This window comes from Venturia canescens, chromosome 11 (genome assembly GCF_019457755.1).
Source record: "Venturia canescens isolate UGA chromosome 11, ASM1945775v1, whole genome shotgun sequence".
Taxonomy (NCBI): Eukaryota; Metazoa; Arthropoda; class Insecta; order Hymenoptera; family Ichneumonidae; genus Venturia; species Venturia canescens.
Genome location: NC_057431.1, coordinates 14,328,679 through 14,343,595, shown reverse-complemented (window position 1 = coordinate 14,343,595; position 14,917 = coordinate 14,328,679). Strand labels below are relative to the sequence as shown.

The 14,917-nt window shown below is 36.9% G+C and overlaps 1 protein-coding gene and 1 long non-coding RNA gene across 5 annotated transcripts in view; both read left to right on the top strand.

Moving 5' to 3' along the window:
• LOC122418197 (alpha-tocopherol transfer protein-like) overlaps positions 1-14,917 on the top strand; it is a 232,972-nt gene that overhangs the window by 202,602 nt on the left and 15,453 nt on the right. The gene's annotated exons all lie outside the window — the stretch shown is intronic.
• On the top strand, positions 1,466-5,734 carry LOC122418200 (uncharacterized). The gene is made up of 4 exons (XR_006262465.1): positions 1,466-2,997; positions 3,079-3,097; positions 3,477-3,569; positions 3,667-5,734. It is a non-coding gene; the product is annotated as an uncharacterized lncRNA (long non-coding RNA).

The following is a 14,917-nucleotide window of genomic DNA, read 5'->3' as shown; positions in this document are numbered from 1 at the left end:
TCAAACTGTATTCATTGAATAGTCTAATTGAGGGTTCTTATCCGAGAAACAGAATGCTAGGAAAAATAAATTTGTTTGAAGGCAATCTTTCCGGTCAAGCCGAACATTGTGTCGATCCATGGTCAAACATGGACTTGATCTCCCGAGAAAGGTTATTGTTCGGGTTAATTGCGTGGCCGACTTGAAAATCTCAGATTTGGTTTAATAATTGTTCGTTTCGTGAAAAGTCGTAGAAAAGGTCGAGAATACTTGTGAGAGAGTGTGTGAGAGTACCTGAATCGGGATTGCGAACGCGACGGGAGATAGCCCGTCCGAGTAAGCGAATATTGGGGGCTAGGTGATTTATTCACTCCCGAATTTCATTATCAACAAAATTCCATCTTTAACGAATTTCTGACCACGAGTAGAATCGTGACAGAAAATACGGGCTCGTGATAGATTATAGTGAGTGTAGGCTCCCGATCGAATGTGTGTGAAGATTGTAGCGTGAGTTCGCGACTTTTTCTCCCGTCTTTATTTCGCGGTTCTCCCGGTAAATTCTCATCGCGATAAAATTTAATTACAAGCGTGATAAAATTCTGTTTCTTGTAAACAAAATTTATAAATAATAACCTTAGTTTCATCCATTTATTTGTGTAATTTTGCCAGTTATTCTCCAGCTCACCTCGTCCTTCCCGCTGAACAAAGCCGGTCACCTGTCTTGCTCTCTTTTTTCGAGTCGCTTCGCCACTGGCGCTCACGAGATCTTCTTCGATCAAATAAATCGATAAAAGAGAGAGAACGCCTTTTGTGACATGGAGTCGAGTTAACGAAGGAAAATTGAGTCACGAATTTCCTCGCACAAAGGGATGGCAAATGGTAAGCAAAGGAGATAGCGTTGCCATATGTATTAGGAGTATGGCTGATTGAACGATGTCAGTCAAATGAGAATGACATTAAAAAAACTTCATAATAAATGATGTTCCATAAATCATCACGACACAAACCTGAAAAATCATGGACTTTCGTAATACTAATAAAATAATATATAAATCCATGATCTATAATTAATTTAAAGTTTTCAAAACAATGTGTCTCTTGACTAGCTGTTACGATAGGTCAATTTTAACCCTTTGTGTCACGCATTTTTCTTTTAGCTCAATCGGCTTGAAATTTAGTACTTGTGGGTTTTCGGGGTCGCTGATTACGATTTTACCCTTAAAATTTCAAAATTCAAAATGGCGGATCCAATATGGGGGCCAAAAATGCGAAAATTCATTCACACCGCATAATATTTGGTACTCGGGGGTTCTTGGGGTCGCTGATTACGATCCACCCTCAAAATTTCAAAATTCGAAATGTCAGATCCAGTATAGCAGATAAAGGGCGCGTTCGGGGAGTCGCTATTTGCGCTACAAACGCTAACGTTATCATTGAATGATATTACTATATCTTGTATTTTTAGCGCAAATAGCGACTCCCTGAACGCGCCCAAACATTCACAAAACAGTGCCAATATGATGTAGAAAAACAAAAAAAAACGAAAACAAATATAAAAAGAATTTAAAAAAAAAAACAAAAAATGGAGTCAACAACTACCACGTCCTCGTTCGTGTCTCTGGTTTTAACTGAGTGTGGAACTTTGTGCAGAATATCGTCAATTCCATTGGACCCCCGAGTGGCGACTAATTCTTATTCTTGAATACATGACTGATGCTGAAACACCAACTCTGAGAATGCCACCATGGCACAAAGGGTTAAGGATATATGGCAGCTACGTCCAAGTCATTACACAACTGATAGTGCAATTTGTAAAAATAGCATTTAAAGGCTAAATAAAATAATTGTAGTATTCATTGAAACGAAAAAGGAGATGTAGAACAGATTAAAGTAAAATAAAGGGTATCGAAAAAAGAATTTACAAATATTAGCTGCAAATTTAGTTTCTAATTTGATGTACGTTTTCGCTGACACAAACTCTCAAAAATGAACATCGACATAATTAAAAAAATTTTTTTTTCAATTTTATGTAGGTATTTGATGCATCCGATCTATTTACAATAATTAATTTTGATATTTACATTTTTTTCTAATAATAAACGTAAATAAGCGTGATTCAAAATTTGTACGGTCAAGATGAATCAATTTGGCAACGTCGCAACTCTTGAATGTTGGTAGCATCGTGCTTTACAAGTTTTCCGGTATCTCCGGCATCTGTCGATAGTACAAAAAATGGCGACGCCGGCAAGCGGTAATACCGAGAGGTTACGTTGCGCAAATTTACTACCAAAAGAAAAGAAACGTGGAAAGAAAATGTGCGTACGGCTGTCAAGCAAAAAAAATTGAATTGTGCCAAAAAGGTCGAACAAGTGGTGGAAGGACGATGCATCGTAGAGTTGCAAAAATTAGCGGATGACTTGTGGTGTCACATGTGTTCGCAGCCTTTATCGCTGCGATTCATTGAAAACGAACACCAGATGGGCCTCGCGAGTGTTTTAAAAATTCGTTGAAGCATGTGTCTTGCCATGCACGAAGTTCATACGTGCAAAGAAACGTATCAAACTGAGTCTGGTCGCACCAGATACGACGTAAATTTGAAGGCTGCAATGGGTAAATAATTAGATAACCTCAATTTGATGCTTAGATTTATACTTGCACGATTTTTTAGTAAATTCCGATAGCTCAGGCTTATTTTGTATTAACTTTCCATCTTAATTTTTCTTGAGTTACGCTATCGTTAAATATAAAACTTGTTACGGCAAATAAACATGTGATATTGAGAATAGTTGTTGGTTGTCATTTTTTTTAATATTTATATGCCGTAGCGATTATTGATGTTGGCATTGGAGAAAGTCATCTCAACACCGCTTTGTCTGTACTGAATGTGCCAACTATAAATCCTCACACTCTAAAAGCACACGAGCGGATTGTTGGTTCTGCAATTGAAGATGTAGCGGGAGAAAATTGTAGGGAGGCTATCAGATTAGAGAAAACGCTCACGGTTGAAAAATATGGCTCGTGCGTATTTCAAGTTTTACAAAACAAAATTAATCAGTGAATTAATATCTTGTTGTACTAATATAAAATTATTGTTTTCAGTTGCACAGTGTATAAAAAGGTGACGCCAACTCGTTCAGTTGTATCTTACATTTTATGCCTGTTTTTTTTTTTTATATTATAAGATGGTTACGGCTTATAGAGTTTATGACCAATTTGAACGCTTTGAAAAGCATGTCGAATAATATGAATGCACTGTTCGAGCCTTTGCTTTGACACAATCGATAGTTTTTTAGTAAGAAAAACTTGAGGACAATTATTACAATTCATTGTTTGCAATTGAACTCAATTTATTCCAAAATACTATTACTGAACTGTTTGATAACCTAAAATGTCTATTGACTTGCTTGGCGTTATTTTCCATACTAATTGGAATGTTTTTTTGAAAATTATTTATCCAATATAATGTAAATATACTGATTTGTGCAAATGAATTGTAGGGCTGCATTCACGAACGAGGGAAAAGTAAAAATTAAAGCCAGCATCGATGCAGCGTGGCAGACCAGAGGGCCATTCCTATGATAATCAAACAGGTGAGACTACATAGATATAATTTTTTGTGCTGTAAAAAAATATTATCGATATTGTTTGTTTGTATTTTTATAAATATTTTTTCATTTTTGTTTGTAGGAAATTCTTCACTTATCGGTGTTCTAAGTGGAAGAATTCTGGGGAGAGCTTTTCGAATTAAGATATGCTCGTTGTGTTCTATTGGTCACGATCCAAATGATCACGATTGCCGTCTCAACTTTCGCGGTAGTGCCAAAGCCATGGAACCGGATATGGTGACATAACTAGCTGTTCACAATAAGGATTTGGAAGATGAGAACGTCATCATTGGAACCGTCGTAGGTGATGCTTCAACCATGTGTCGAATTCGTAGAGAATCTGCGCACGTCATTGCCAAAGAATCTGATATGAATCACAACACCAAGTCTCTAAGCAACAAACTGTGGAAGCTCCGTTTACTCAAACAAACGATTGATTACCTAAAAAAATGTTTTGGGTGCGCAATAAAAAAAAATAGCGGAGATCTGGAAGCTGTAAGGCAAGCTCTATCTAATGTCGTTGACCATGCCTTCGATAAATATGAGATGTGCGGAGAATGGTGCCGTTTCAAAGAAGATCCAGAAAATTATAAGCATCATGGCCTCCCGGATGGAAAAGGTCTGTATGATACACAGCTTTACACAGATTTGACTCAAATTTTTGAAACTTACGCTAATAACGCGGAAAAAATCGCCGCCTGCAGCTCCACACAACCAAACGAATCTTTCAACGCTATCGTGGCGTCCAAAGCTTCGAAAGGAAGATGTTATGGCAGATCGGAATCCCTAGTTTACAGACTAGATGCGGCAGTTTCTCAAAAAAATGCTGGTACGAAGTACGTTGTGAACGTTAGCAAAAAACTTGCTATCTCTCCTGGTAAACATACTTTACTATTTCGAGAAAAAAAAGATGTTCGGCATCAAGAACGAGCATAAAAGATAAAAACTGCAGAATTCAAGAGGCGTCGACTTTTTCGAAAAAAAAGTCGAAATCAAAGCCAGAACACCGTGGAAAGAAGAGAGGGTATTACTTACTCTTCAGGGTGCGCATTAACCAAAGAAATTGTGCCATATAAAGAAGCCTCCATCATTCCAGCTGAAGACATGGTTGCAATTGTGCTTGATCTGATGGATTCGGTCTTAAAGCAGAAGTTGTCCAAATCGCCGCTCAATATCAGAACCAGCAATTCAGTTGTTACATTCTTCCATCGAATGGTATACCGGACGTCGTCTCTGAAGTGACGGGTTTGTCGGTTTCTGAGGGACAACGGTTTTGAGAGACGGAGATAAACGTCATTCTGTTGCAACGAAACCGCCACTAATTGCCTGTACGGCATTCATCACAGTCTTGAAGAATGTATCGCAGAACGTTATCCTTGTAGCCCACAAGGACGTAACCTTTGACGGTCCTCAGATTGTCAAGGCCATGCAAGCAGTCGGATTACTTGAAAATTTTGGGTCGGTCGTCAAAGGATCTACCGATACTCTACCTGTATTCAAGAGCTCCAAAGAATTAATTTCCCGAATAACGGAAAAGAGAAGCTTCAAATTACCGGATCTGGCTCACGATTGTTTAGGACCTGGCAGTTCAAAAGGAGCACACAATGCGATTGTAGACGTCCAAATACTTGATGTATTACTCAAGAAATTTGTGATAATAGAGACAGAACTTATCAGCCGTGCCGTATCATTCTCTTCAGTTGCAAATGCTGATCGTGATAGAAAAGAAAGAAAGATCAGGATATATGATATGGCTGTATCTTAAAGGGACCTGTATCTGCCGCTATCATCACAAAAATCGCTGGAGCTGGTCTCACTTTAACTCAGCTTCAGAGGACGTTCAACATCAACGGCGAAAATGTAATAATTTTGCTTCTCGGTAGAGATATTGGTGGAAAATCTCGAATATCTGAAAATCGAATTGTCCTCCGTAAGCTTTGCAATGCTCTCCGAGCTATATCTCAACAACGTGATTTGACAACTGCATAAAATAAATGCTGTTATTTCTAAAATAGTTTTAATCCAAAAATGATGATCTCAATTCATATATCAATATAAAGAAAATATTGTGCTGTGAGTAAAAAACAAACTTTTATAGCTCAGTAGAGTGTGCAATATTTGCTGCTAACATGTTTCAATAAATTTAATATCACGCTTACTAGAAAATTTTTCCCTGATTTTTTTTGAAACTCCTACCCTATCCAAATTACATATAAACGTGTATTTATATACCGATTTCATACATCACATGCTAATGTAAAATTTCATATATTAATTTATACGGCATTTAATTCATATTGATTATATTATCAAATATTGTTCAATCGATACTGTGCCACACAATAGTTTGAAAAAAACAAAATTTTTCCGTTTAATAGAATTTGAATCAAGGGAGAGGCAGTGGCTCAGTGGTAACGGGCCCGGCTCCCACCCAGCGAGCCCGGGTTCGATTCCCGCCGCCGACACCAATGGATTTTTCTAAGTGTCCCAAGCTGTACTCTCTGTGGTTCGGAACCCACGTAAAAAAGTAGGTCCACATTGTGTGTAGCGGAAAAAACAAAAAAAAACAGTGGGAAAAGAAACGAAAGTGGAAATATATAAAAATAGAGGAAATACAGGAGAAGCACACCATGTAAAAACCCGACAAGGGTATGCATGTTAAACTCCACTACTACTACTACCACTAGAATTTGAATTGCGCGCTTCTTATAGGCCATGTGACGTCATCAGCAACGTTGTCATGTTCACATCATACGAGCTAAAAAAACCGAAAACGATTCCATTTAACTTGCGATACCTCGCAAAATATATGGATACTGCACCAAAGTTTTTTTTCCAAAAAAGTACTCTGGAAATACCTTTTTGCTAATGAAAAGGAAATTTTTAACGGAATGTCGTATGTTCCCCGTGCTAAATGGCTCAACTTTGAATTCGCTTATCTCAGTATCCACATGGGTCAATTTTGTTTTTTAAATCGCACAAAAATCTCGATATTTTCCTTTACAATATCAATAAGTTTCAAATCGAATAGTAGTAAATAACTTAGTTGCCATACATCCTTAAGGGAAAGTCGTTTTAGATAAAGAATAACACCGGCACACAAAAAAAAGTGATCTGCGCATAGAACCGGACCCATCAGTCTCTACGTATTATGGGCCGCTGAATCCGAATCCGGGGATAGATTGGCCAATACACCTCAAAAATTTTGAGTGAATTCCAAAAAACCGCAAAAATTGCGGAAAATCACTGTTAAAAGCGTGATAAAAGTTGTCTTCGACCTTACTGGGGGGTGTTTTTTATGTAATTTGACGCGCTGAGCCAGAATCTAGAGTCAGATTGGGATACCTGCAAAATTTTCAGTAAACTGCAAAAATCGCTAAAACTGGGTCAAAGTCGCTACCATGGGTATGGGAAGAGTTTTACTAATCGAGATCGAGTACGCTCTTTTTGTATTTTGATGCGCTGAAACCGAAACCGGGCGTCTATTTTAATTCGTAACTCTCCAAAATATTGCTTCCCTTGAAAAACCCGGCTAAAATTGTTCTTTACGAAAATCGAGCAGCAATCCGAATCTGGTAACTAGTAGTTCCGATCATACATATTTCCGTTGAAGATCGTGAAAAATAACAAAAAATACCAAAAAAACGCCAAAAAATATCGAAAAAGAATATAACGACAAATAATATCTAGAGTCGCGGCAGCGACTCTGAGACAAGTACATTTATGTTATGACGGGTCGCTGCCAGAGAGTCTTTACAGGAGCGACAGCGTTTCCCATTGTTTTCGAAAATTTTCAAAATTTCTTTCTATAATAATTAAATAATTACAGTACTTCAGAGAATACTACAAGTTAACGTATTTTTTATTTTTTTTTGTCTTTCGTTAATGACCTCTTCGAACTCTGTAGCTCAACGCATTGGAGAGATATTAATTACTTATTTGTTAATAGCATCAAAAAATGGGTCGGATTTTCGCACACATTTTTAATGTTTATTTGTTTTTTATTTAGTGACAAATCTGGTGCCATAATCAAGAGACGCGGTAGCGGCTCGACGCCAAGTATTAAAAGGAAAATCAGCAGCGCGTAAAGAAAAAGCCAGCGCGAGCCCTAACGCACTCTTATATACGCGAATATGCCGATTTTTGACGTCACAGAGTTTTCAAACGGCGCTTGCGGACAAACCATATTATTAAAAAATCTAAAAATTGGTGAGAATTTTTTTTCGATTTTTCCCTTTCCATTGGTCTTTGTTGGAAGTAAATCCATTCAGCCATTCCCGAGATATGTCTCTTTAAAGAATTGAGACCGAACGCTTTACGATAAATTTCATTTCGTAGAGACAGAGAGGCGTAAGTTGAGCATGTTTACGTTCGGACTTACGGCCTTTGCAGGCCTGGTATACATTTCTCGGCTCTCCTGTCACACAGTACGCTGAACGCGGCTACCCCCTCTCTTGCGCGTCGCTGAGCGAGAGAGACAGAGAATGTGCGGACAGCGGGGGCAATACCAGCTCCTGGCTTACGCATAACTCGTATTATTATATAATATATATTTTATTTATTAATAAATAATAAAATACATTATAATAAATATTTTATTATAATTAATGTATAATACAATATTTATATTGTATTATACAATATATAATATAATATAATAATAATATAATAAAATGAAAAAATATAATAATAAAAATAAAATTAAATAATAAATAATAAAAATAAAAAAATATAAAATCCTGGTCGACGCCGCTGGATTTTTCGAGTATGTCTAGGTCGACAACCCTATAGTATTTTATGTCCGGATATATTCCTCCATGGCTTTCGTCGTCTAGGTATGTTTTTTCATGGTTTTCGAGGTCTGGGTCGACGGCTCCTTAGTTTTCGATGTCCAGGTATGTTTCTCCATGGTTTTCGTGGTCTCGGATAATTCCTCCATGGATTTCGATGTCTAGGTATATTCCTCCATGGTTTCTGATGTGAGAGTGTATTTTTCCATAGTTTTTAATGTCCAAGTGTATTTCTCTATTATTCTTGATGTCTAGGTATATTCCTCCATGGCTTTCGCGTTCGAGGTCGACGGCTCCACAGTTTTCGATATCCAGGTATGTTTCTCCATGGTTTTCGTGGTCTAAGTATGTTTCTTCATGGTTTTCGCGGTTGAGGTCGACGGCTCCACAGTTTTCGATGTCTAAGGTATGTTTCTCCATGGTTTTCGTGGTCTAGGATAATTTCTCCATGGGTTTCGATGTCTAGGTATATTCCGCCATGGTTTCTGATGTCCAGGTGTATTTCTCCATAGTTTCGGATATCCAGGTATATTTCTCCATAGTCCACTAACGCCTAGGTATATTCCTGCATGGTTTTGAATGTCCACGTGAATTTCTCCATATTTCTTGATATCTAGATATATTCCTCCATGGTTTTCGTGGACTAGGCATGTTTCTTCATGGTTTTCGCGGTCGAGGGCGACGGCTCCACAGTTTTCGATGTCCGAGTATGTTTCTCCATGGTTTTCGTGGTCTAGGATAATTCCTCCATGGGTTTTGCTGTCTAGGTATATTCCTCCATGGTTTTCAATGTCTAGTCATGTTTCTTCATGGTTTTCGTGGTCCAGGTATATTCCTCCGTGGTTTTCGATGTATGGATATGTTTTTCCATGGTTTTCGTGGTCTAAGTAGATTCCTTCATGGTTTTCGCAGTCGAGGTCGACGGCTCTACAGTTTTCGATGTCCAGGTAGTTTCTCTCGGGTTTTCGTGGTCGAAGATAATTCCTCCATGGGTTTCGATGTCCAGGTATGTTCCTCCATGGTTTTCAATGTCTAGACACGTTCCTTCATGGTTTTCGATGTATGGATATGTTTCTCCATGGTTTTCGTGGTCTAGATAGATTCCTCCAAGGTTTTCGTGGTCTAGGTATGTTTCTTCATAGTTTTCGCAGTCGAGGTCAACGGCTCCACAGTTTTTGATGTCCAGGTATGTTTCTCTCGGGTTTTCGTGGTCTAGGATAATTCCTCCATGGATTTCGATGTCTAGGTATGTTCCTCCATGGTTTTCTATGTCTAGACATGTTTCTCCATGGTTTTCGTGGTCCAGGTATATTCCTCCATGATTTTCGATGTAAAGATATATTTCTCCATGGTTTTCGTGGTCTAAGTAGATTCCTTCATGGTTTTCGCAGTCGAGGTCGACGGCTCTACAGTTTTCGATGTCCAGGTATGTTTCTCTCGGGTTTTCGTGGTCTAGGTAGATTCCTCCATGGTTTTCGTGATCTAGGTAGATTCCTTCATGGTTTTCGTGGTCTAGGTATGTTTCTTCATGGTTTTCGCAGTCGAGGACGACGACTCCACAGTTTTTGATGTCCAGGTATGTTTCTCTCGAGTTTTCGTGGTCTAGGATAATTCCTCTATAGGTTTCGATGTCTAGGTATATTCCTCCATGGTTTTCAATATCTAGGCATGTTCCATCATGGTTTCCGTGGTTCAGGTATATTTCTCCATGGTTTTCTATGTCTACGTGGACAGCTCCATACTGTTCGTTTGCGGGGTATGCTTCTCCTTGGCTTTCGTCGGCTAAGTGTGTTTCTACATAGTTTTCGATGTCCAGGTGTATTATTCCATCATTTTTTTTATGTCTAGGTATGTCCCTCCATGGTTTTCGTTTTTTTTTCATGGTTTTAGTGCGCGAGGTTGCCGGCTTCATAGTTATCGATGTCTAGGTATGTTTCTCGATATTTTTCGTGGTCTAGGTTGACCGCTCAACAGTTTTCGATGGCTAGGTCTGTATTTACATAGTTTTTGTTCTCTAGGTATATTTTTCCATCATTTCCGTGATCTAGGTCGATGGCTCTATAACTTTCGATGTCTAGGTATGTGTTTACATAGTTTTCAATGTCTAGGTATATTCCTCCATGGTTTCGGATGTCCAGGTATATTTCTCCATAGTTTTCAATGTCTAGGTATGTTCCTTCATGATTTTCGTGGTCCAGGTATATTCCGCCATGGTTTTTGATGCTAAGTCAACAATTCCATACTTTTTGATGTCTGGATATGTTTCTCCATGGTTTTCATGGTCTAGGTCGTCGGCTCCATTGTTTTCGATGGCTACGTCGACAGCTTTATGGTTTTCGATGGATAGGTATATTTTTTCATGGCTTTCGCCGTCTCGGTATGTTTTTCCATGCTTTTCGAGGTCTAGATCAACGGCTCGGCAGTTTTCAATGTCCAGGTATGTTTTCCCATTGTTTTCGTGGACTAGATCGACGACTTCATAGTTTTCACTATCCCGGTCGATAACTTCATAGTTTCCGATGTTGAGGTGAATTTGTCTATGGTTTCCGGTATGAAGGTCAACGGCTCCATAGTTTCCGATGGTGCAGTCAGTTTTTCTAAGGATGACTACGTTGACGACCGCATGGTTTTCGATGTCTAGATTGACGACTGCATGGTTTTCGATATCTTGGTCGATGGCTCTATTGTTTTCCATGTCTAGGTTGGCGACTATAGGGTTTTCGACGTCTAGGTGGATGCCTTCATATTTTTCAATATATATTCGACAATTTTATATTTTCCGATATTTAGGTAAACGGTGCAATGGTTTGCAATATATTTCCTCATAGTTATCGATATCTAGATCGGCGATTTAACAGTCTGCATTGAGAAAGCATGTTCTGACGTTATAGAAGACCATGAAAAAATATCACTGGACACAAATAACTATAAAGCTGTCGTCTTAGATATTAAATAGCATGGAAACGTTTCTTTGGACATTGCAAACCATTGACAGTATCCATGTCAACATGGAATCCATTGAAAGAGAAGAAGAAGAAGAAGATAGTTTCATAAATCAATTTTCCAAATAAACAAATGGAACTTTCCAAAAAAAGGAATAGAAAATGAAAATATCATCCCATTGCATAGGAATTTCCCAATCTTTCATTAGAAAATTCTATATGCTGAATGGATAATCAAAATCGTCACCATTATTGCTTGTAAAAGGTTTCAACTCACATGAACATAACCGCACAGTTTTCGTCCATCTACATAGAAAAATTGGCTGTGTCGATTGCTTTTGCCACATAGAGAAAAGTACTCAACTTGAAACAAATCGTTTTAAAAATTTTCGTCGAAGACGAGGAATGTATTTTTTTTCTTAAGTAAATATTGTCACGCCTCTAAAAAATAAGTGAAATCAGAAAAAAAAATAATTGACAAAGTAAAAAAAGAACGCCAATTATTAAAAGGTCGCGACCGTAGTTTCCAATAATTTTCTATATTTGCATTATCAATAAAAAACTTCAAAATATAAAAAAAAATGAGATCGTTTTCTGAAGTTGACAAATACAGTGAATGAAATACGATTCCTATATAGTTGTCACGCTTCGCAAAAAGAAGTGAAATCAGTAAATATTGAAACTTCAAAAAGTAAAAAAGGCACGCCAAGTATTAAAAGGTCGTGACCGTTGTTTTAAATGATTTTCTATATTCGCATTTTCAATAAATAAATTTAAAAAAATGTTTAACTGTGAAAAAATATGAGATCTATTGTAACATATACAGTGTATGAATTACGTTTCCTGTAGGAATTTTGAATTTTGGAAATAAAAAAAAATGAGATCATTTTCTAACGTAGCCAAGTACAGTGAATGAATTAAGGTTCTTGTGGAATTCATTCGTGTACACTTTTAGCCCTAATCCCTCACTTATTCAGAAAAATTTTCCAGCAAACGTCACAGAGCAACAAAGGTTTCTCGAATGATTCTGCAATTATTAAGAGATTATCATCTGTTTTTATGCTAGCTCGGGTTATAAACTTAAAACAGTTTACGCGTACAAGTGCATGCATTGTATCTATACGATGTACTGCAGAAATTCATTTTCAACATTACACACAAGCTTGGCGTGCATGGTTTTCAATCGGAAGCTCGGCGAAGGAATGCCTCATCCATCCATATATTTGAAGAAATCTTGATGATCCTCTCATGTAATTGTTTTTTAATTTGCCATCCCTTTTCCATCCAACTATTTTATTGAGTAGTTCGACGTGAGATCCCGCGTTGTGTACACAAAGAAAAATATCCATTCTTGACTAGTTTGACTGATAAATTCATTACTCCAAATGTTTCGTATTCAACGCGTTTTCTTTTCTCAAATCAATGTTTACACAACTTACTTCTTTGTTCATCCATTTCAGTACTTGTGTAATTCATCCAATCATCTGCCCATTTGGTAAAAAAATGAGTTTACGGACAAACGAGTGAAAGTGACGCGTGGATAAATTAGAATGCGTATGGGCATGAAAGAATGGCCGTATGTATCCGTACAAGATAAAGGCATATAAAGGGATTGATTGATTTCATTTCTTTATCCGTTCGTTTAATTGTTCAATTTTATCCACAAATTTCACCCATCTGTATTGTTTACCAAATCATTATATAACAGGGCCTCTCATATTTTATTGGGGGATCGGTTTTTTTCACAATCGTTCATACAATACTAATTAATTATTGTTTTCATAGTAAATTTGAACAATTGTCTCTTCCCGAGCTTCCGATTGAAAACCATACACGCCAAGCTTGTGTGTAATGTTGAAAATGAATTTGTGCAGTACATCGTATAGATACAATGCATGCCCTTGTACGCGTAAACTGTTTTAAGTTTATAACCCGAGCTAGCATAAAAACAGATGATAATCTCTTAATAATTGCAGAATCATTCGAGAAACCTTTGGTGCTCTGTGACGTTTGCTGGAAAATTTTTCTGAATAAGTGAGGGATTAGGGCTAAAAGTGTACACGAATGAATTCCACAAGAACCTTAATTCATTCACTGTACTTGGCTACGTTAGAAAATGATCTCATTTTTTTTTATTTCCAAAATTCAAAATTCCTACAGGAAACGTAATTCATACACTGTATATGTTACAATAGATCTCATATTTTTTCACAGTTGAACATTTTTTTAAATTTATTTATTGAAAATGCGAATATAGAAAATCATTTAAAACAACGGTCACGACCTTTTAATACTTGGCGTGCCTTTTTTACTTTTTGAAGTTTCAATATACAAGTATATACTTATATATTTTCGTGACGTATGACGTATGGTGTGTTGTTTATGCTAATATATGATGAGGTTATAAAGATCGCGAATTTGACAGTTCACCGATATCCCGATCTGTAGTACAAGTATATACTTATATATTTTCGTTATGATATGACGTATGGCGTGTTGTTTAAATGCTAACTAGATGAGGTTATAAAAATGGCGAAAGTGACAATTTACCGACACTGTTCCAATTTTTTCCGGTTCTGTAGAAAATAGATAAAAACAGGACAATATTTTAGTGAAAGTGGTGAGAAAAAAGGGAAGAAGAATAAAAGAGAAATAAAGGCCGAGGAATCCAAGAGTGTTATGTGATGGAAAATATACCGAAAATTGTCAACAACGTTCAGATTGATAGTATAAAATATTTAGAAAGGTTAGAGATTTTTTCTATATATATCTTGAGATGTAATCCGGATTCTGAAACATTAAAAAAAAAATCCATGCATCCGCTTTTTCTCATCTCTCTGATTGTATCATCAAACTTATCGATGTTTGTTATTGAAGAATATATAATAAAATAACCCAAAACAGCAATGACGAAGGAGAGCGAGGGACTACAACAATATAGAAAAGAAGTATAATCGCATTGCCTGTAAACGCATGACAGACTATTCGAAAGTGCTTGATTATAAAATTTCTATTGGCAAATCGAAACTGAGGAAATTCGTATTTTTTTTCGTTTTTTGGTGGATTTTTTTTTTTTATTATTCATAAAAAAGATTAAATTGATAATCATGGAGAGTTTTCATTATAATTCCAACAAAATAAAATTTCAGTTCGAAATAAAATACATCCGCGTGTGTGTATGTGTGTGTATGTAAATTGCTGAAACAACTTGGATGTATAATGAAACGATTTTTTTTTTCAAAAAAACTGATTCGGCTTGAGATCGTCACCCCTTGTGGCACGCGCATTTTTTGGGGTTTTTTCGTGATTTTTTCGCGGCGAGAAAAAACATAGACTTGACATTTAAAGAAATTGTTCATTGGTATTTAAACTTTATGACAGAATTTTTTAACTTTGATGTCTCGGATTAATTCGGTGTAAAATTAGTCCACAGGATCCCATATGTTTCTCCATGATCTCCACGATTCCCGGGGGTTCCGTTTATCTGCGATCAAAAAACCAAGGAGCGTTTTGATTTGTAAAGCAGTGGCTATCGCCTGAACTAAAATCATACAGAAAAATTAAAAATTGAAGGATTATTGAGCTATGCAACATTTTGAAA